This window comes from Scyliorhinus torazame, chromosome 6 (genome assembly GCF_047496885.1).
Source record: "Scyliorhinus torazame isolate Kashiwa2021f chromosome 6, sScyTor2.1, whole genome shotgun sequence".
Classification (NCBI taxonomy): Eukaryota; Metazoa; Chordata; class Chondrichthyes; order Carcharhiniformes; family Scyliorhinidae; genus Scyliorhinus; species Scyliorhinus torazame.
This window is the reverse complement of record NC_092712.1, coordinates 227,832,867-227,852,722: the sequence shown is the minus strand read 5'-3', so window position 1 is coordinate 227,852,722 and position 19,856 is coordinate 227,832,867. Positions and strand designations below refer to the sequence as shown.

At 47.0% G+C, this 19,856-nt stretch overlaps 1 long non-coding RNA gene across 1 annotated transcript in view; it reads right to left on the bottom strand.

Moving 5' to 3' along the window:
- Window positions 1-6,812: 6,812 nt before the first annotated feature.
- The window catches only part of LOC140425331 (uncharacterized), a 92,183-nt gene continuing 79,139 nt past the window's right edge, over window positions 6,813-19,856 (bottom strand). The window contains exon 2 of the long non-coding RNA XR_011947834.1: window positions 6,813-7,122. This is a non-coding gene — a long non-coding RNA (uncharacterized lncRNA). The remainder of the gene's footprint in view (window positions 7,123-19,856) is intronic.

The following is a 19,856-nucleotide window of genomic DNA, read 5'->3' as shown; positions in this document are numbered from 1 at the left end:
GTTTGTGTCCACGTTCCGAAAAAAGGCCTTTGGTATAAAGATCGGGAGAGCCTGAAAGATAAACAAGAACCTCGGCAGAATATTCATTTTCACCACTTGGACCCTCCCCGCCAACGTTAAGTGCAGTGTATCCCACCTCTTAAGATCCTCCCTGGCCTCCTCCACCAGCTTCGTTAAGTTCCACTTATGGAGCCCCATCCATTCCCTCGCCACCTGAATCCCCAAGTACCTAAACCTATCCCTCGCTACCATAAATGGCATGAGGGCCTTGATTTTTGGTCTCATTTTAGACCCTAAGACATAGGAGCAGAATTTGGCCATTCTGCCCATCGAGTCTGCTCCACCATCCAATCATAGCTGATATGTTTCTCATCCCCATTCTCCTGTCTTCTCCCCATAACCCTTGATCCCCTTATGAATCAAGAACCTATCTATCTATGTCTTAAAGACACTCAGTGATTTGGCCTCCACAGCCTTCTGCGGCAAAGAGTTCCAAAGATTCACAATCCTCTGGCTGAAGAAATTCCTCCTCATTTCTGTTTTAAAGATTGTCCCTTCAGCCTGAAGTTGTGCCCTCGGGTTCTAGTTTCTCCTATGAGTGGAAATATCGTCTCCACATTCACTCGAACCAGGCCTCTTAGTATTCTGTAAGTTTCAATGAAATCCCTTCCTCATCCTTCTAAATGCCATCGAGTACAACCCAGAGTCCTCAACTGCTTCTCATATGACAAGTCTTGTATTCCGGGGATCATTCTTGTGAAACTCCCCTGGACCCTCTCCAAGGCCAGCACATCCTTCCTTAGATACAGGGCCCAAAACTGCTCACAATACTCCAAATGGGGTGTGACCAGAGCCTTATGCCTCCTCAACAGTACATCCCTGCTCTTGTACTATGGCCCTCTCGACATGAATGCTAACATTGCATTTGCCTTCCTGACTGCCAACTGGACCTGCATGTTAACCTTAAGAGAATCCTGAACTAAGTCCCTTTGTGCTTCTGACTTCCGAAGCCTTTTCCCATTTAGAAAATAGTCGAAGCCTCCATTCTTCCTACCAAAGTGCATAACCTCACACCTTTCGACATTGTATTCCACCTGCCACCTCTTTGCCCACTCTCTTAGCCTGTCCAAGTCTTTTTGCAGTCTCCCTGCTTGCGCAACTCTGATTGTCCCTCTATATACTTTGTATCATCTGCAAACTTGGAGCAACAATGCTCTCATTTCCTTCTTCCAGATCCTTAATGTACATCGTGAATAGTTGTGGTCCTAACACTGACCCCTGCAAACACCACTAGTCACCAGGTGCCATCCTGAAGAGCACTTCTTTATCGCCACTCTCTGCTTTCTGCCAGTCAGCCAATTCTCTATCCATGCCAGTACCTATCCCCTAACACCGTGGGGTCTATCTTATTAGCAGGCTCCTATACGGCACCTTATCAATGGCCTTCTGGAATTCCAAATAGATCATGTCCACTGGTTCTCCTTTGCCTAACTTCCTCGTTACCTCCTCAAAGAATTCTAACAGATTTGTCAGGCATGACCTCCACTTGATGAATCCGTGTTGACCCAGACCTATTTTACCTTGCACTTCTAAGTACTCCACAATCTCATCCTTAATAATAGACTCTAAAATCTTACCAACAACTGAAGACAGGATGACCGGCCTATAATTTCCTGTCTTCTGCCTTCCTTCCTTCTTAAACAGGGGTGTTACTTTCGCCATTTTCCAATCACCTGAGACCTCCCTGCCTCCAGTGATTCCTGAAAGTTCACCACCAATGCCTCCACAATCTCCTCAGCTATCTCCTTCAGAACCCTGTGGTGTAATCCATCTGGTCAGGGTGATTTATCTACCTTCAGACCTTTCAGTTACCCCAGTGCCTGATCCTTGGTGATGGCCACTTCACTCACCTCTGCCCCTTGACTCTCTTGAAGTTCTGGTATGCCACTGGTGTCTTCCATTGTGAAGACTGATGCAAAGTAACAATTCAGTTCCTCTGTCATGTCTTTGTTTCCTAATACTACTTCTCCAGCCACATTTTCCAGTGGTCCAATGTCTATTCTGGCCTCTCTCTTATCTTTTATATATTGAAAAAAACTCTTGCAATCTTCTTTTATATCACTATCTAGCTTACACTCATACCAGCCAAAAAGCCATACCAGCAGTACAGTAACAGAAATGCTGCTACAAATGGCAACAGCAGACCAGGAAGCAATCAACTTATGAGCACACTGAGAAATGATTTGCAATTGAGTGAATCTGGAAGCAACAATGATAACTGAAGTTTTAAGAAAAAGGACCACTACCTCCCCGATGACCTAACACGGAGATGTTGTGCAGAAGTTTTCTGATCCTGATTTTACTGTAAAAACTCATTGTGTGTCCTTACTGGCTTAGTGGGCTAGACAGCTGATTTGTGATGCAGAACAAGGCCAGCAGCGCGGGTTCAATTCCCGTACCAGCTGAGAATTCTGCATTCTCCCTGTGTACCCAAACAGGCACCGGAATGTGGCAACGAGGGGCTTTTCACAGTAACTTCATTGCAGTGTTAATGTAAGCCTACTTGTGACAATAAAAGGACCTTTATCTTTATCGTTATTTCATCTTCTCCCCCCTTATTGATTTTTTAGTAGTCCTCTGCTTGCTTATAAATGATTCCCGAATAACCCCCCAAAACTCCTGCCATTGCTGTTCCACGGTCTTCCCTCCTGGGATTCTTTTCCAATCAACTCTGGCCAACTCCTCCCTCATGTCTTTGTAGTTACCTTTAATCAATTGTAAAACTGCTAAATCTGACTCCAGCTTCATCCTCTCAGGGTAAATTCTATCATATTGTGGTCACTGTCCCCTAAGGGTTCCTTCACCTTAAGTTCCCTAATCAAGTCTGCCTCATTACACATCACCGAATCCAGAATTGCCTGTTCCCTAGTCGGCTCTACCACAAGCTGCTCCAAAAAAAATCTCGTAGACATTCCACAAATTCCTTTTCTTGGGATCTGCTACCAACCTGATTTTCCCAGTTCACCTGCACATTGAAATCCACCATGATTATTGTAATATTGCCTTTCTTATATGCCTTTTCTATCTCCTGATTTATTTTTTGCCCCACATCCTGACTACTGCTCGGGGGCCTGTACACAACTCCCATCAGGGTCTTTTTCCTTTGCAATTCCTCAATTCTACCCACACAAATTCTACACTGTCTGACCCTATATTTCTTCTTGCTATCAATTTAAGTACATTTCTTACTAACAGTGCAACCCCACCCCTCTGCCTATCCTTTTGATAGGACACATATCCTTGGATATTTAGATCCCAGCCATGATCGCCCTGCAGCCATGTCTCTGTGATGCCCACAACATCATACACGCCAATTTCAATGTGCGCAACCAGCTCATTTACAGTTTCATATACTGCGCGCATTTAGGTACAATACTCTCAGTCCTGCGTTTACGGCCCTCCTTCTCACAGTTGTCCCCTTAGTTGCTGTGCCGCTTTCTATACTCTCTGTTCTATTACATGTTCTGGAAACTTTGCTACCCTCTCCTGAGCCCTCGGCCCTTTTAACTTGTTTAAAGTCCTCGTCATCAACTTGCTCTCTCACCTTCTCCTTTAATTTGATTTTCTAATTTTCTAAACAACTGAACCCTCTGCCCCCCCTCCCGCCCTCAACGTTTACTTTAAAGCTACCCCCCACCCCGCCCCCCACCATTTACTTTAAAGTTCTATCTACAGCCTTAGGTAATTTGGACATTCTGAATTCTCCCTCTGTGTACCTGAACAGGTGTCAGAATGTGGCGACTAGGGGCTTTTCATAGTAACTTCATTGCGGTATTAATGTAAGCCTACTTGTGACAAAACAGATTATTATAGTTATGCGATTCACCAGGACTCTGGTCCCAGCTTGATTCATCTGTCTGCTTTTTCCTTTGTATTTATGCTGTCCTTCACTTCCCCTGTCATCCATGGTTGCCTTGCCCTCCCCTTGGCATCTTTCCTCCTCCTTGGGATGAATTTCTGTTGTGTCTCCCGAATAACCCCCCAAAACTCCTGCCATTGCTGTTCCACGGTCTTCCCTGCTGGGCTCGACCGTCCCATCGGAACAGCTCCCTCCTTCCCCAGGACTGGTGCCTATGTCCTATGAATTTGAACCCATTTCTCCTACACCAACCTTGATCCATGCCTTTACCTCTTTAATCTTATTGACCCTGTGCCAATTAGCTTGTGGCTCAGGTAGTAATCCGGAGTATATTACCTTTTGGGTTCTACTTTTTAATTTAGCCCCTAGCTGCTCATATTCCTTCAGCAGAATGTCTATTCTTGGTCTACCTATGTTGTTGGTACCTACATAGACAACGACCACTGGATCTTTACCCACACACTCCAAGTTCCTCTGCAGCCCAGATGAGATATTCCGAACCCGAGCACCAGGCAGACAACACAACCTCGGGTCTCTTGACCCTGGTCACAGAGATCAATGTCTATGCCCCTAACTAAACTATCCCCAATGGGGTGTGGGGTGTGGAGTCGGCAGATTATGGGAGTGCTCTACATGCAGATTTAGGGGGCAGAGAAAGTACTCCTGCTCCTCCTGGCCAAAAACAAAGCTGGAAAACACCCTTCAAACTTCCCCTCCCTTTAACCTCTGTGTTTCCCAAGACACAGGAACCCGAGCCATCCAGGGCTAAATTTAAAATGGAGAACTGAAGGTGAGACACACCCTCATTAAAATACTCGAATGAACCGCTCAGCTTCGATAGCAGAATGGATCTCCATTCTGTCTGTTAAAATCAGAAATGGGTAAGTTCGAGGGAGGTGGTTCAGCTTTGAGATTTTTAATATTTTATCCCAAACCTGCCTATTTTGAGGGGTTACAATCACCACTCCCCACAGAGAATGATGTAGCCCACTGTGCTCACTCCAGCACTTTGAAAGAAACATTCACTTTGTTCACTTTCCTAATCCTCCCCCATAGTCCTGGAATCTTTTTTCCCCTTTTCAACTATAGATCAAATTACTATTGAATCTGTCGCCAACACCTTTTCAGAAAGTGGTTCCAGATCATCCGAATTTTCTGTGTAAAAGTAATTCTCTTCAATCTCACACATGGGGCGAAATTCTCCGGAAACGGCGCGATGTCCGCCAACTGGCACCCAAAACGGCGCAAATCAGTCGGGCATCGCGCCGCCCCAAAGGTGCGGAATGCTCCGCATCTTTGGGGGCCGAGCCCCAACCTTAAGGGGCTAGGTCGGCGGCGGACGAATTTCCGCCCCGCCAGCTGGTGGAAAAGGCCTTAGGTGCCCCGCCAGCTGGCGCGGAAATGACATCTCCGGGCGGCGCATGCGCGGGAGCGTCAGCGGCCGCTGACGGCATTCCCGCGCATGCGCAGTGGAGGAAGTCTCTTCTGCCTCCGCCATGGTGGAGACCGTGGCAGAGGCGGAAGGGAAAGAGTGCCCCCATGGCACAGGCCCGCCTGCGGGTCAGTGGGCCGATCGCGGGCCAGGCCACCGTGGGGGCACCCCCCGGGGCCAAATTGCCCCGGAGCCCGCCCGCGCCGCCTTGTCCCGCCGGTAAGGTAGGTGATTTAATCTACGTCGGCGGGACAGGCATTTTAGCGGCGGGACTTCGGCCCATCCGGGCCGGAGAATCGCTCGGGGGTCCCGCCAACCGGCACGGCGCGATTCCCGCCCCCGCCGAAACTCCGGTGCCGGAGACTTCGGCAACCGGCGGGGGCGGGATTCATGGCAGCCCCCGGCGATTCTCCGAGGAGAATCTCGCCCATGGGGTGGGATTCTCTGATCCTGAGGCTAAGTGTTGACGCCGTTGTAAACGTCATCGCATTTTACAACGGCGTCAACAGGCCCCTAGGAGCAGCGATCCTGTGGCGCACAGGGGCCAGCACAGCACTGGAGTGCTTCACGCAGCTCCAGCTGCCAATACCGGCGTCAGAACGGGCGCCGTGGGTCTGTGCAAGCGCACTGCGCCCAGCGCGAGTTCGCGCATGCGCGTTAGTTGCCTTCACCGCGCCAGCCTCGACGTAACATGGCGTAGAGCTACAGGGGCCCGGCGAGGAGGAACATAGGCCTCCACCAGGATAAGCCCACCCGCCGATCGGTAGGCCCCAATCGCGGGCCAGTCCACCGTGAAGGCCCCCAACAAAGTCGGATTTCCCCCCCCGCCCCCCCCCCCCCCCCCATGAACGCCGCGGTCCCGCCGGGTAGGACCACACGTGAACGGCTTCGGTAGGACTCGGCCTAACTCGGCGGCCACTCGGCCCATCGCGTGTGGAGAATCGCCGGGGGGGTCACGTCGAGTGGCCCCCGACCGGCGCCGCACTGACCGCGCTAGCACCAATGGTGCCGAATCTCCAGTGACTGGAGAATCGGCGGACTGGCATCGGGGCGACGTCGCGTGAATCGCGCCCCCCCACCCCGGCGATTCTCTGACCCGGCACGAGGTCGGAGAATCCCGCCCACTGTTCTTTGTCTATCGTTATAGCCTGTCCTTCGGCATGGTCCCCAAATTTGTCACCGTGCCCCAGATACCTCAATTTGTCACCACGCCCTAGATACCTCAATTTGTCATCCCCTGACCCTTTTTGGGAACCAAGATACCCCATTTTGTTGTATTCCGGATGGGATACCCCCCAAATTGCTATGCCCTGGGTGAGGAGGTATGAACCGGCTCCCTTTCTTTATTCAATCCCCTTGGTTGGTCGCAACAAGATTACTTCAAAAACTATCCATTCCCTCTTGGATACCTATTCCCCACCCAAATGTAATTCTGTTTCAAAAGGAGCCAATTTAGCCAGGTTTGCTTGAGTTGAAGAGTGATTTTATTAGCTACTAAGGAAAATAATAAAAAACATACATGCACATATTTCTCATGTCTGACCTATGTGAATATAAGTCCAATAATAAGTTTTTTTTAAATATGAATCAGTCTTTGACTTGTCCGTGATGAGTAGATGCTGAAACTTTGCGGCCGTTTGATATTCATGATTCCAGTAGTGCTGACTTCAGCAGTTGAATAGTTGATTTTAAGATTCCAATGTTCTCAATTTAACTGAGAGGAGTTGGCCTGCTTCCTTTTCAGCTGTGTCTTTGCTGACTTGGCTTGCTTCTAGTAATCAGAGAGAGAAAGAGCAAAACGTTTATTCATTATCTGCCAGAGAAGGGATGCCTACTGCTGTCTCACTGTGACACACTCAGCACTAGTACACACTGACCAAGTTTGCAGCTATATGTTGTTATCCCTGTCTCCCATGTATTCTTGGAAGGCAAAAATTCACGAACTTGTCTGGGACATAACTTACAGGATGTTATCCCTGCTGACAGGATAATCATCTTCCATTATCTCCATAGGAGATTACAGTTAGTTGCTTTATGCTGTTGACATGTCCCTGTCTGAAAAAGGGTGTGACGTTCCATTGTCTCTCAGGGCTTTGTATCATTCATCTGACAGACCGACGTATTCTGGTAATTACAATTGGCATCCTCTGAAAGGATTTTTGGCTTATAATTTGAGGGACAAAATTCTGTCTTTTGCCATTAAAGTGCCCAAAACCTAATTTAGAACCCAAACTGGATATTTTTTAAGTTATTCATTTTTTACTGGATGTGAGCTTCACTGACTAGGCCAGCATTTGTTGCCCACCCCGAATTGCCCTTGAGAAGGTGGTGGTGGGCTGCCTTCTTGAACCACTGTAGTCCATGTGGTGCAGGTACATGCACAGTGCTTTAGTGAGGGAGTTCCAGGATTTTGACACATCGACAGTGAAGGAACGGTGATATATATCCAATTCAGGGTGGTGAGTGACTTGGAGGGGAACCTCCAGGTGGTGGAGTTCCTAGGTATCTGCTGCTGTTGTTCTTCTAGATCAGTGTTCTTCAAACTTTTTTTCCGGGGACCCATTTTTGCCAACCTTCGCGACCCACGCCGGCCGAGCTGCGCGACCCACGCCGGCCGAGCTGCGCGGCTCACCATCTTCTCTTACCTTGTTTGCTGCTGACAAAAATGGGGGAAATGGTTTTGGGTCCCTTTGGCCCTCATACATGCTCCTCCAATGGAACCTGTTGGATGAAGGTGAAGCCTTCTGGTGTCGGAAAGTATGGAGTCTCCATCTGTCCAAAGTTCTGACTTTTTTTCCCATAAAATCTTATCAAATAAACCCCCCCCCAAAAAAACTTGTAAAAAAGAATAAATAAAATGAGTAAAATAAATGAAAAAAATGAATTAAAAACCCCAAAACTTGTAAAAAGAAAATGAATAAAATGAATGAAAAAAATGAATAAAACCCCCCCAAACTTGTAAAAAGAAAATGAATAAAATAAATGAAAAAAATGAAAATCGAATGAATAAATGAATAAATACCACTACAGAACTTGTAAAACAAAAAGCTGCAACCGTTTAAAAAAATAGCGGCCGCACTGCGCATGCGTGCCCGATTATCGCTGCGCATGCGCATTTGCGAATGTGCGCTGATCATCGTGCGCGCATGCGCAATGCGGCCGAATTTTTTTTAAAAAACATGTTCGCGGCCGCTTGCAGCCGGCGTTATGAAAAGTCGGCTGCTGCGCGGGGATTTGCGCGATTGGGAGCGCTGCAGACAACGGCTCCGCGACCCTCCCAACACCCGCCCAGGACCCACCCGCGGGTCGCACCCCCGACTTTGAAGAACATTATTCTAGATGGTAGTGGTTATGGATTTGGAAGGTGCTGCCTAAGGTGAGTTCCTGCAGTGCATCTTGTAGATGGCTCAGCTCTCTCCCTCAAGGGGAAAGCAGCCTATGGTCATCTGGGGCTGTGGTGACTTTCCTTTACACACTGCGGCTACTGTGCGTCGGTGGTGGAGGGAGTGAATGTTTGTGGACGGGGTGCCAATCAAGCAGCTGCTTTGTCCTGGATAGTGTTGAACTTCTTGAGTGTTCTTGGAGCTGCACTCATTCAGGCAAGTGGGGAGTATTCCATCACTTTCCTGACTTGTGCCTTGTAGGTGGTGGAGAGGCTTTGGGGAATCAGGAGATGAATTACTCGCCGCAGGGTTCCTAGCCTCTGGCCTGCTCTTGCAGTCACAATTTATATGGCCTGCTCCACTCCAAGATTACTGATTATGTACAGCATTGGAGGCTGCCAGCCCAAAGGTCATTTAAGAAAACCTTATCTCAATGAGAAGCACGGCTGCTTCTCCAAGCTTCTTACCACCAGTGGATGTTGCTATGGTTACCGCACCTCTCCCCTCGTGATCTGGTACATAAAGGGTTAACAGGGGACTGAGTCTGAAGATCAGACAGAATGGGTCTGGGTCTGTACCAAGATTAGCAAAAGTGGGTAAGAATTGTAACAAATACTAAGTGGCAAACAATTTTTTTAAGTGATTAATTGAACAGAAATATTGGTGTCTGAATTTACTTTTTGCAGAAAACAAAAGAAAGTCTGAAAGGCTGAAAGATTTGATCCTCCCCTACATAACATACACTATTTAGTAAGAGGCATTCATTCTTATTTCTATGAAATTCACACACTAAGGTGGCAGTAGCCTTCAGAATTTCAATTCAAATGCAGAGTTGATTAGTTGTGTTCTGTGCTGAGGTTATTTGAGGACACCTGGGTAGAATATCAAATCTTACAATTAACTACATCGGACTGAAAATTTGTATGCTTGGAGGTTATTCACATGGGTGAAAATCAAACAACACCGGACAATAAAATAGCAAAGCACTGAACTAATCTCACAGTTGCTGGGTCAGGGTGACCCAATGTTTTCTGAATAGATACAATAAAAAGCCAAAACTGCATTTTTGAACAAGAATTGCTGCAAGTATGATAACCTGGATTCTTAAATTTCTTTTCAACGCAATCCTGTCCTTTTGGAATTCTGTTGCAAGAAACTGAGTATAAAATATTCAAGTTCCTCATTGTAAATCACACAATTACTCTTAGGCAATTGAATAAAATCCTAGTTTGTGGGGATGCCAAGTGACCTTTTCTTATACAATGAAAAGATTTTAATTTCATTCAAATTCCATATCCCACTAAATGGAACCCTGTTCTGCAGCAAAATTCAGACAAATGTGCCCTTTATATATGAGCAGTGGAACTAGGAACATGGTCCAGCCTAGCACTTTTTGTACTACAAAACCTGAACAGTGTACAGTTAGAAAAATACAGGAAGAACAGCCATCCTAGTGAAAAAAATACTCCTATCAGCACACAAGCTGAATTATGCAGAGTAATGCCTGAAGAATAGAGCATGGATGAATTATTACTTTTGAAACATCTGAATGACAATCCCTGTTGTTCGAGGTGCAGACAAAACGAAAGGAGAAAAAGTCAAAGAAGGTTGGTACGTGAAACGAACCATTAATGCAGAGCATATGACAAAAGTAGATGTCTGTAAGCTCTGCTGCATTTTTGGTGAAAAAGACAATATCCAGCTAGAAAATCTGGCTAATCAAGAGTAACGGCAATACATCAGATTGTTGATCAGTGGTCAGAAAGCTGCCTAACCCTAATTTTATTGATTACAATAGATACATTTAAATGTTCACATTAACACTCACACATGATGTCATCCAGAGGGGATTCACAGTAATTAATGAAAGTAACATTTGGTCAGTGCAATGATAAGGCAGTTAAACCTCCAAAATGATGCAAAGTAGCTTCGGGCAGCTGTTATTGAAGCAATTTTACTGAACAATGCAGCCACCCAGGCAGAAGGAAGGCTGCTTTACAGATGAGATCATGAGAGGGTTTCCTTGAAGGAGAGAGGGAGAGAGAAGGAATACAGGCTACGAGGCAGATGGGCAATTCACGCTCACTCTCTAGAAGTTGTTGGTGAAGCAGGCACGAGAGATAATTGTGAAGGGAGTCCATGCTATTTCATGAGCCTTCACGTTATAGAAGGATATCCTGTTTCCATCCTTCCATTTACGAAAGGTGATGGACACTCGGCAAACAATCCATTTCATATTGGGTGTTTTCATGTGACGCACATTTGCCAACAGCTGAAGAAGCCAATCTTTGAGATAACTGAGAGCGCGGCACATGAAGCTGTCATTTTCAGTTGTTCTTTTCGGCATTGGCGCCTGTTGTCAAATTGCTGTAGCCACTGGTTATCATTCTAGTTCATATCAGCCCATAGGAGGTGCCACCATTTTCCTCTGGCATCGGCTAGTGATTCCAATCAGTGATAATTGATGTTTAAGGCCTTCATGTCAGCCTTTCAAGCATCCTTGAGGTGAAGCTTTGGACGTGCTACTAGCTGTCTGACTCCAGTTACTCCACCATACAGATAGTTATTGAGTATGTGACCATCTTCTATCTTGTGGATGTGCCCAAGCCAACAAAGCTGCTTCTGTTTGAGGGATAAAAAACCTGAGAGCTCTGCCTTTAAGGGAACAACCACATTTGTGATTTTGTGCCGTCAGTATATAACCATCATGTGCCATAGACAGCGACAATGAAAATTGTTCAACTCCTTTCGTTGACAGCTGAAAGTCAAGTATGTTTCACAGCCATACAAAAAGATGCCGAGAACTTGGTCCAAAGGGTTAGTTGCATGTTATTCCAAGTATGTTTCGCTAGTTGGTCAAAGGTGGCTTTCCCTATGCATGTATCAAGGGACAGACTGCCTGTCACCTTTAACCCAAGAATTTGCGAATTACGTCCAGTGGGAAATTATTTAGTGTAATCAGGGACGGAGATGCAACACTGTGGAATTGTAACAGAGTCCTTTGTCGAGCACGTTTAGCCGAACGCCGAGAAAGACCATGCTATCGAACGGACTTTATTGCATTCCAAGGCCTCAGCAGGGAATGCCCTTTCGAGCCATGCTTAGTCCCCTTTCCTGCACTGAGGAACTCCACTTGCCGGGAGTCCTCAGTGCAGGAGGAGATCGGGGTGCCATCTTTAAATGGCACCCCAATCTCTGGACACCCATGACACAGCCGGATCCCCCAAAGCCCCAACGCATCTAGAAGGGGGTCCTTGGCCCCTTCGCTTCATTCCCCAGTACATGGGTAGGACACGCTGACCCAATCCCCCGTGCAGGGAAAATGTCAGCCTGACAATTTGGCAGTGCCAGACTGGAACCCAGTGGCAGTGCCAGGCTGGCAGTGCCAAGCTGCCCAAGTGGTACCAGCAGTGCAAGTGTGCCACCCTGCCCACAGGGCAACACCTGGGATCCTCCGATCCCATGGGAGGCCTCCCCCCCAAGGTGCCATTCCATATGGTCCCCATTTATGGAGACCAGTACTAAGCGGCACTCGCCTGAGGTCTCCAAGCTGAAGGGGTTAGATCCCAGGGACTCGGTAGATCAGGCGAGCGCATATTAGTGTGAGACTAGCTACCTCACTCTAGTATACAGATTTGCCAAACACTGTTTCCACCCACAATGGGCAGGATTCAGATCGCGACGTCTCATGAGGTCGCGTTAGATCTCGCGAGATGTGGTGAGCCGAGTAGATCCTGGAAAAGGGATCTCCTGGCATCTACCAGCCGTACCGTGCCCCCCTTCACCCAAACGGGAGCACGGCGCGACTGGTAGATTGTGCCCCTTGTCTCATGACCACGGTTTTCTTGGTACTTATAATCAGGGAGAACAAGTTACGGGCAAGGGAGAGACAGTCTGAGTAGTTGTAGCTGAGTTTCTGTGCGGGTGATAAGCGCAGCATCTCCCACAGCTTAAAGCTCTCTGATCTGGCCACAATGTGATTTTGTCTTCGCCTTCAGCCTCAACCTGGTGTGCAAGGAGATTACTCCCATATCTGCAGGGAAGAAAAGGTCAGGAGCATGGAGAAGAAGCTGCCAAACAGAATGGGTGCTTGGACACAGCCCTGTTTCACTCCATTCTTCACACTGAAACTGTTGACCGTGGAGCCATCAAACTGTTCAGTAAAGTGCATGTTGTCGTGAAAGGAGTAGATGAGTCTGAGGAGCTTGGGTGGATAGCCAATGTTCCCCCAAATCCTGCCGCAAGTCCTGCTCTGTTGTCTGTGTCAAATGCCTTAGTGAGATCTATGAAAGTAAAGTAAAGGGGTATACCCTGTTTGCAGTCATTCAGCACAGAAAAGGCTTTTGGCCCATCACATCTGGGCCAGTCAAAAACAACCACCTAACTATTCTGATCCCATTTTCCAGCACTTGACCCATAGCCTTGTATTTACTGCATTCACAAATGCACATCTAAATATTTCTTCAATGTTTTGAGGGTCTCTACCTCCACCATCCTTTCAGGAAGTGAGTTCCAGAGTCCCACCACCCTCTGGATGAAAATGTTTTTCCTCACATCCCCTCAAAACCTCCTGCCCGTTACCTTAATTTTATGCCGCCTGGCCATTGATCCCTCCACCAAGGGGAAATGTTTGTTCCAGTCTACTCTATCATTGCCCCTCATAATGTTATACATCACAATCATATCCCCTCCTCAGTCTCCTCTTCTCCAAGGAAAACAATTCAAGTCTATCCAATCTCGCTTCATAATTAAAACCCTCCAGCCCAGGCACCTTCCTGGTAAATCTCCTCTGCATCCTTTCCAGTGCTATCACATCCCTCCTATAATGTGGATTCCAGAACTGCACGTAATACTCCAGCTGTGGCCTAACCAATGTTTTATACAGTTCCAGCATAACCTCCCTGCTTTTAAACTCTGCCTCGGCTTAAAAAAGGCAAGGATACCATATGCCTTCTAAACAACTGTATCCACCTGCTCTGCTACCTTAAGGGACCGATGCACATGCACGCCAAGGTCCCTCTGATCTTCGGTCCTTCCCAGGGTCCTGTCGTTTATCATGTGCTCCTTTGCCTTGTTTGTCCTGTGCATTACCTCACACTTATCCAGATTGAATTCCATTTGCCACTGACCAGTCTATCTGACAAACCAGTCTATATCCTCCTGTAATCTAAGGCGATCCTCCTCACTCTTTACCACCCTACCAAGTTTCATATCATCCGTGAACTTACTGGTCAACCTTCTTACATTAGTATCCAAATCATTTATATAAACCACAAACAGCAAGGGCCCCAACACATATCCCTGCGGGACCCCACTGGACACAGGCTTCCAGTCAGAAAACAAACCCTCAGCCATCACCCTCTGCTTCGTGACACTCAGCCAATTCTGGATCCAATTTGTCATGGGCTCTTACCTTCACTATCAGCCTCCTATATGGGACTTTACCAAACGTCTTGCTGAAGTCTTGATTGGGCAGCACGGTAGCATTGTGGATAGCGCAATTGCTTCACAGCTCCAGGGTCCCAAGTTCGATTCCAGCTTGGGTCACTGTGTGTGCGGAGTCTGCACATCCTCCCCGTGTCTGCGTGGGTTTCCTCCGGGTGCTCTGGTTTCCTCCCACAGTCCAAAGATGTGCAGGTTAGGTGGATTGGCCATGATAAATTGCCCTTCGTGTCCAAAATTGCCCTTAGTGTTGGGTGGGGTTACTGGGTTATGGGGATAGGGTGGAAGTGTTGACCTTGGGTAGGGTGCTCTTTCCAAGAGCCGGTGCAGACTCGATGGGCCAAATGGCCTCCTTCTGCACTGCAAATTCTATGAAGTCCAAGTAGACTGTCAAATGCATTTCCCTCATCTACACATCTGGTCACCTCTTCGAAAAATTCAATCAAGTTGGTCAGAAATAACCACCCCTTAACAAAATCATGCTGACTGTTCTTGATTAATTCCTGCCTCTCCAAATGCAGGTTAATTCTGTCTCTCAGAATTGCTTCCAATAGTTTCCCCACCATTGACTGTTTGGCCTGTAATTTCCTGCGAAACAAATATCGATTTTCCTTTATTTTACCTGTCAGTATCCTTTCATGCCCCCTTTTCGCTCTCTTCATTTCCTTTCTTAAGTTCCCTCTTGCATATTCTGTACACCTCTCGGGCTTCTGCTGTTTTGAGCCCTCGTTATCGGCTATTAACCTCCCTGTTTCTCCTGATCCAATGCTGTATATCCCTCAATATCCAGGTTCACTAAATTTGTTGGTCCCACCCTTTTTCTTGATTGGAACATGTTGCCCTGTACTCTCCCTGCTTCCGTCCTAAATGTGTCTCATTGTTCTGCCACAGATTTACCTAAAAGTGCCTGCCCTCAGTCCACTCCTGCCAAATCATATCTGATCTTATGAAAATCAAATTTCCCCCAGTTTAGAACTTTGATTTCAAGCCGGTCTTGTCCTTTTCCATAACAATCTTGAAGCTAATGGAATTCTGATCACTGTTTGCTAAATATTGATACTTAATCCACTTGCACAGCTTCGTTACCGGAAATTAAGTCCAGAACCGCCCCCTTTCTTGCAGGTCCTTCTACATACTGGCTTAAAAGGTTCTCCTGGATGCATTTTAAAAATTCCGCTCCTTCTAAATCTTTCACACTACCCCAATTAATGTTGGGGAAGTTGAAATCTCCCACTATCACTACCCCATTACTTTACATTTCTCTGAAATTTGCCTACATATCTGCCCTTCTATTTCTTTCGGACAGTTAGGTGGTCTATAGAACACTTCGAGCAATGTGAGTGCTTCTTTTTGGTTTTGAAGTTCCACCCATATGGCTTCAGTTGAAGAGCCTGCGAAGATGTCGTCCCTCCTTACTGCTGTAATTGTTTCCCTGATCAAAATTGTGACCCCCCCCCCTCCTCTTTTAGCTCCTTCCCTATGTCGCCTGAAGATTCTGTATCCTGGAATATTGAGCTGCCAATCCTGCCCCTCTCTCAACCATGTCTCAGTGACAGTAATTACATCATGTTTGAATTTGTGCCCTCAATTCATCTGCCTTGTTCGTCAGCCTCCTTGCTTTGAAATCCAATCTAATCTTGCCAAACTCCCTTGTGGCTTTAACTAGTCCAGACATTCTATACCATCCTGACTAATTTGATGTCTCTTCTAATTTTGGCTGTGCATCTATCCCCGTTGAACCGTCTCTCAGGATCCCAGGCCCCTGCCAAGTTAGTTTAAACCCTCCCCAACAGCACTAGCAAACCTGCAAGGTTTCTGATCCCATTTTGGTTCAGGTGCAACCCCTCCACCTTCTACAAGTCCCACTGTCCCCCAAAATGGTCCCAATGATCCTGAAATCTCCCTCCTGCACCATTTCTCCAGCCACGCATTCATCTGGTCTAAACTTCTATTTCTATACTCATTTGTACTCAGCACCAGAGGTAATCCAGAGATCACTATCTTCTGGGTCCTGTTTTTTAATCTACTTCCTAGCTCCCTAAATTCTGCCTCCAGGACCTCATCCCTTTTTCTGCCTACATCGTTGGTACCAATGTGTACCACAATATCTGTCTGTTTGCTCTTCCCCTTCAGTTACCCTGCAGCCATCAGTGACATCCCTGACCCTGGCACCAGTGTAGCCATCTAAGATGGCCACCTGCAAAGAACCATGGGAATTATGGCCAACCCAGGACTCAGACAGATACAGAGCCTATGTGTATTTGAAACACAGGTAACCAGACCTGATCGGAACTCCCCGCTCATTTGCATTTTAATGGCCCATTTTCCCAGGACAATAGAACTCCAATCAAGAAACCGGTACAGCCACAGACTGATCGGCGCCACTCCCTTTACTCAGAAAGCCCAACTGTCAGGATCAATGACCGCTAAGGACCCACCCAGCTACCAAGGCACCCGCCCCTTTATTGGCCGAAATCAAAGGCAGTGATCAGAGCCCTGTCAAACTATTTGGTCCAAGATCAAGGACCGCCCCAAAGAGCGCGAAAACCCAGAGGGATAAAAGGGGACACAGCCATGTGTTGTGCCTCTTTTGGGATCGGCCTGTGCCCACTCTAATCGCAGCATAACGACCAGCCAGCCAAGTTCAAGACCAACGATCACTACCTGACGGATGAGCCCAGCAGAGACAGAGCCACTTCTTCAAACCAGCCACGTAAAATCAAGATAAAAGCCTTATCCATTTGCACAGTGCCGGTCGCCCTGAAGTTAAGTCTAGGTTATTGTAGCTGATAGGTGTAGTGTAACTCGTAGTAGACATTGTGTTTGCATGTCGAAGTAATCCTAGTGTGTGTAAATAAACCATCTTTTGAACTGACTAACTGGTTATGTGGTCATTTGACCGATATAAGGGAAAGACTTGTGGTTCACCAAGATAAATATAAATACCCACAGTATTGGCAACGCTGTTGGGACATAACATCATATCATAAATAGAGCTTCATTATTAAAAGAGCAACACCAGAGAGGCAACATACCATCTTGGTGTCTCTTTTGCGGCCACAGAAACACATGTCTGTTCCCCTTACATTTGAATCCCCTACCACTGTAGCCCTGACATTCTTTCTCCACCCCTTTTGTGCAGCAGACCCACCCAGGGTGCCATGAAGTTGGCTGCCACTGCTTTCTCCTACACAGTCATCTACCCCAACAGTATCCAAAACAGTATATCTGTTAGAAAAGGGGATGGTCACAGAGGACTCCTGCCCTTTCTCTACTCTGCCTGGTGGTCACCCATGCCCTTTCTGCCTGTTCAATTCTCACCTGCGGTGTGATCACCTCACTGAACGTGCTATCCTGAACCTGCTCAGCATCACGGATGCTCCACAGTGAATCCACCCTCAGCTCCAGCTCTGGTTACCAGTAGCTGCAGTTGGACACACTTCCTGCACACGTGGTCACCAAAGGCAAATGAAGCTTCCATGATTTACCACATAGTACAGGACGAGCATGTCACGGGTGCAAGCTCTCCTGCCATGACTACCCTTAAGCCCATTATTTACTCCATTTTATCAGTTATTCCCTTCCTCCAAAAACAACATGAGTGCGTCACTGTGACGCTGACTGCAAAATCAATGTGAACAGAAATCTGACCTTGGTGTTTATGAAACTCAGCTCTTCTCCACTCCTGCCCAGACTGAGACTGAGCTCCACACTCAGTCTTTTCAGCTTCAACATCTCCCAATTTCACCTGCCTCCCTGTTATCATAGAATTTACAGTGCAGAAGGAGGCCATTCGGCCCATCGAGTCTGCACCGGCTCTTGGAAAGAGCACCCTACTTAAGCCCACACCTCCACCCTATCCCTGTAACCCCACCTAACCTTTTTTGGAAACTAAGGGCAATTTATCATGGCCAATCCACCTAACCTGCACATCTTTGGGCTGTGGGAAGAAACCAGAGCCCCAGAGGAAACCCACGCAGACACGGGGAGAACATGCAGAGTCTGAACAGACAGTGACACAAGCCGGGTATCGAACCTGGGACTCTGGAGCTGTGAAGCAACTGTGCTAATCACTGTGCTACCGTGCTGCCCTGTTGTTCACCCAACTCCAAAAGCACTCTCTTTCAGCCAAGAAGGCGCTCACTGTCCCCTACACTTCTCTTGTAGCTGGCATATGGAGCAGATCATGTCCACAGTGGATAGGCCAGCACTGAAATCACACTGTGCTTCTGGGGTACACTTGGTCTGCAAGTAGATGCAATTTTAAAATGTTGCCTACCCTATAACTCAAGGAAGTGAGTTGCCATTATAGTTGTTGCACTCTCCTCTGTCACCTTTGGTTTTGTATAATGTAATGATTTTTGCATCACACACCTCCTGTGGAATGGAGCCTACTTTCCAGCAGAGAAGATTTTTAAATTGGACAGAAAAGCTGCAGGGCCATTGAGACATCCTTGGGCGCCATCCCCGTGCAAGATACAACAAAAATGCACAAAATTGGGAAATAGCATCACTGGGATGTGTGGCAAAACCTTGAACTGCAGTCAAACAAAATGAGGGAATAGAATAAAAAATACACAGCAGCAGCAGCAGCATTGTTGAAACTCCACAGAGTAGAGAGATTACAAAACCCCTATAAGTCAGGAGCATTTGCAAAAGCAGGGAACATCAGGAAGGTGATTGCTAAATTCCCCATTGGAAGGCCATGGATGTCCTACCTGAATTTAGACTTTTTAAACAAAAGATGGAATTATGCTTTTTACATTTATCCATCCCAGAATAGGATAAACAAGGGGTCAAAATAAAGATAGCCATCTGCAAATGAGGTTGCAGAGAGTCAACACTTTGGGCCTGTTGGAGGAGGATCAGTACGATCCTGTTAAGCTCTGGAACATGCTGGCGGATGAGCTTCGTGTAAAGATTACTTTCAGAATACACTGATTGCAGCTGATGGCTTACTGACAACAACCATCAGAATCAATTCATCAGTTCATCAACTGGTACTGTGATAAGGCGAAGTGAATTTTCAGAGGTTGAGTTGTCAAATCCTTCCAAAAAGACCTGTCGCAGAAAAAGAAGTCACAATATTGGCACACTGCTAAAATGTGACAGAAAATATGAAGCCATTGGGGCTGGACAACATCTGTAAGCACTATTGGCACAATAGCCAGGATGCAGAAAGCAAATAAGCCGTGTGGAAAGTGTGGTGTGTGATTCAACGGAAATATTTTGAAGTGTCATTTTGGGCATGTTTGGCGGGATGCTCCTCGATTGGCCTGATTGAGGCCCGTATTCAATGGCACCTAGTGCCAAAAATGAGCCCCATGAGCTTCTCGCCATTACTGTCTCATCATCTGATTAGCCTGACTCGCGCCTCAGCTTCCTGCTGCTAACAAGGAGGAGCCGCTTTTAACGCTCCCTCACCACTCACTTCCAGTCAACACACAAGCGTGTAATCCCGCTCCTCGCTTTTGTGATGCTGACCTGGCCAGGCTTCTTGACACTGTGTGAATGAGAAGCGAGCAATCCTGTTCCCCTGAGGGTGTCGGAGGACCAGCAGCAGGGTCAACAATGGCAGTGGCAGCGTTACCAGGCGGACCCCCATTCAATGTCGGAAGAAGACCAACGACCTCCACAGAACTGCAAGGGTAAGTTACCACGTCTCTCCTGGCATCATTCC